The sequence below is a fragment of the Pinus tabuliformis genome, chromosome 6, assembly GCF_031772625.1.
Source record: "Pinus tabuliformis cultivar Carrire ecotype Pingquan chromosome 6, CPIR1, whole genome shotgun sequence".
Lineage (NCBI taxonomy): Eukaryota > Viridiplantae > Streptophyta > Pinopsida > Pinales > Pinaceae > Pinus > Pinus tabuliformis.
In genome coordinates this window covers 362,784,187-362,788,268 of record NC_142292.1, presented here as the reverse complement: position 1 = coordinate 362,788,268, position 4,082 = coordinate 362,784,187, and positions in this window count along the sequence as shown.

Here is a 4,082-nt window from a genome sequence, read left to right as displayed (position 1 = left end):
CCTTGTACACTGTGATACACCGAACACAACATTCGGGGAGATTGCCTGCCCATACTTCTCGGTTCATCGGGAGGTATTCTGCAGTTCACAGTTGCTTGGTAAACTTTTTGCCTAGCTTACCCCTTTTTGTTTATTTCTTTTTTGTAATAAAATCAATCAGTAATCATGGAGGAACATCAACCCTTACCTCGTCATTCGCGGAGGACAACGAGTAAACCGCCTTTACCGCCCGAAGCTACACCTATCTGGTCAAAGCGGTCTCGTTTGACTAAATCCAGTACTTCACAAACTTTTGGTTCTTCATCTGAATTACTAGAAACACCTATACCGGTAAGTATTGTGACCCTAGTTACTCCTACAGTTACTGGTACATCTGTTACTGAAGTGGAATCTCCACAATTACCTGAGGAAACTAGAACTAAATCTAGTGAAACGGTAACCCAAGTTGTTCAACAACAATTTGATTCTCAACCCGAAGTTGTTCAACAAGAAATTACTTCTGAACTTGAAATTGTTCAATCAGAAGTTATTTTTTAACTAAAAGTTGTTCGAGAAGCCCAATCTGAACCTGTTCTTTTACCATAACACTTGGATCTTGAGGTTGAACAACCAGAAGTTGTTACCATACCGGAAGAAGATCGACCGATACATCCTCACACATTCGTATCTATCGAGACTTCCTCTTTACCTCGAGAACAAATACCGGAAATATATTACGAACCTTACGATGAAATCCTTCCACCTGGTTTGATTTCGATAGAAGAGGAACCTGAGGTAGAAACACCCAAAACTCCATTCCATTTTGGAAGTGGACTTTATTTGTATCTCCATACTCCTCATTTTACTACTCCTTTTGGTCTTGATTACTTTCAGACACTCGTCGATTTGTTAGGAAATTTATTTGGACATTGACTATGCAAAAGTCAACATCCCAAATTGTACCATCTGTTACGGCTACAACAAAATCTTCTGTCACAACCTCTTCGATGTTTACTATGACACCTGAGTCACATTTGTATGGTATTCCATCCGTCCCATCTGGTTACCAATCTTTATTTAGAACCCTCTTAGGTGTTGCTTCTAGCCCTTGGTCTTCACTAATGCCCTCTACAGGAATTTTATCTGGTTCGTCATTAACGAAAATTGAACAGCTGGACCCATCGAGTCAATATCAAGTTGGTTCATCTGGTTATCGTCCTATGTATCTGCTTTACACTGAACTACCCCCATACGGAGAACAATATGCACAATCTCCTTATCCTCCATTTTCTAGGGGCAACCATATGTCAGTATGTCGTAGTCTTTAGGTCAACCTGGAATGACTCTCTATCAGTGGTAGCCAATAATGCTCATTTAACCTGGGTTGGTCTATCCTTCACAACCTATGCAATCTGTCTCATCCATACCTACAACGCCTATTGTTACAACTTTACAGAAGTCACAAGCTCAGATTGTTGTATCTAAACCTGTGTAAGCTAGTCATTCAACCTCAGACCCCCAAGTTTTAGGTTTACAAATTCAGCCTTCTCGGGCAGTTTTATAACAACCACTTGTGCCTGGAGTCCAACAACCTCAGACCAGTTTACCTTTTACTAGAATGACTCAGACTTACACTGGTTTAGTGTATTCACAACCTGGTCAAGCTTACATTGGTGGGCAACAACCATTAAATCAACAACCATTGTATCAACAACAACAATAGTTTCTTCAACAACCTTGGCAGCCCCAATATCAACAACAACAATTCCAACAATACCAACCTCATCCTGGACTTGGTCAACAATCTTATGCTGAGTTTGGTCAACAACAAGTTTACCTAGGTCTGGTCAACATGCCTATGCTAGATTTGGACAACAACAAATGTATCCTGGTGCTCAACAACAACCTTACACTGGATTTGCTCAACAAACTTACCCTTGTCAAGGTTACTGGCAGTAGATGCCTTATGCTAGTATGCAAAGGCCTATTACCCAGGCAATCCCATCTTGCCCTGGATATGCTCAACATGACCTCAATAGACAGTTGCCTTTTGTTGCAACACTTGAGCTACCAGATCTAAATCGGTTCACCAATGACCCAATTCTTTATGCACCTTGGTGGTCGATGATTCCTTATAAGTTACCTTTCGATATTCTGAAATTCAATGGAAACCCTGGAGAAGACCCGTCCAACCATGTCATGAATTTTCATTTATGGTGTTCATCAAACTCCTTGAATGATGATTCAGTTAGACTACGTCTTTTCTAGAGAACGCTTACTGGTCCGGCTGCGAAGTGGTACATTGAATTACCACGAGCTTCTTTTGATAACTTTACAACCTTAGCTACCACGTTTTTAACCCACTTCTAGTTACCCATACGATATGAAACTAGAACAGAACTATTAACCAACTTTAAACAGAGTAATGCTACTCATATCTCTAATCATATTCATGAGTGGCGTCGTCGTCATTTAGAATGGTTAAAACGTGTGTTCTTGATCAACTTTTAGCTGAGTGGTTTATAAAATCCTTGTTGCCATCTATCACCGAGGATGTGGCAAAAGGTGGAGTTGTCACTGAAGAGCAAGTAATTGCTCATGCCCAATATTTGGACTTGATTTATACATAGTTTGGCATGCTCTATGGAAAGATCCCGAATGCACCCCGAGCAGCCTTCACTATTCCTCCACCACCATCAAGTAAGGACTCTCATGCCGGTGACAGTGTGATTGGTTCTTCGAGCACACAAACGACAGGTAGACCATCTGGTCAAACACTTGCCATTTCCAATCAAACTTCAAATGCATCTGATAACACTCTTGCTTCCGAAATCAATGTCGTGTCATCTGACAAAGGCAAGAATGAAAAGCAACTAGGAAGCAAGAAGAAGGGGAAAAACAAGAAGAAACAAAATAATCCCCCTCAAGAGAAATCATCTGATTCCTCTCCTTCAACTAGGAAACCTCGTTACCCATGTTTAATATGTAACAATGAGCACTTTACGTGAGACTGTCCTCACACTTCGAAGTCTCGAAGCTTCTTAAGACTTCTGGTACATTCGCAATGTTGATTGATCCTTTTCCGAACCTGGAGACACATAAGGTTGCTATAGACCATGCTTCCACTTCCCAAGTGCTTATGTTATCCGCATCTAAGCCTAAAACTAATGTTTTGGTTTCGACATGAAGTAAAGATTATGGAAATCTTTCGTCGTCTTCGAATAACCAGGCTGATCAACCTAATCCTTCAACTTCGACTTCATCTGATCCTATTCCACCGCCTATTTCACTAGAGTTAACAATAAAACCACCTAAGGGAGTTGTACATAAATCAACATTTAACCGTCAAGCTCGTGCTGCACAGAACTATAACATAGTAGAATATTTGGCTCAGTCACCTTCTGCTATGTCAACGCTTGAGGTGCTTCAGAATTGTCCCTCCCAAAAGCAGGCTTGTTACCAGCAAATGGTGCAATCGATGTAACTGATTCCAATCTTGTGGTTTTCAACCATGCGGGTTATACGCCACAATTACCAGCACAATTAGAATTCCTGATTCAAGTAAATGCCTTGAATAAACTTATTCATCGAACCATTATTGATGAGGGGGCATCTACTCGTACTATGTCTATGAATTGCTGGAAAACACTTAGCTCACCACCTTTGTCACGTTCACCAACAACGTTAAAAGCTTTTGACAGTCGCACATATACGCCTTGTGGAATTTTGAGTAATCTTCAAATTGAACTAAGGGGAAAAACAATAACTGTTGAAGTTGAGGTTGTTGACGAACAAAGAAATTTTTCTAGGAAGACCATCGATTTATACTACGGCTGTTGTGGTTTCAACATACTTTCATACAATTGCATTCCCTCATAAGGGTGGAATCACAGTTATTGATCAACTTGCCTTCTTCGCCTCTAGTTCACAAGCTACCAGAAGCACTCCATTAGTTCACGAACCTCCGCGATCTCTTCAAAACATTAGTGTAGGTCTCTTCAAGGATTCTTCCCTAATGGGTAGATTTTCACTACCGTCACCATCAAACACGGCGGAAGTGGTAAAATTTGAGACTTGCAACATGATATCTTCCATTTCATCTT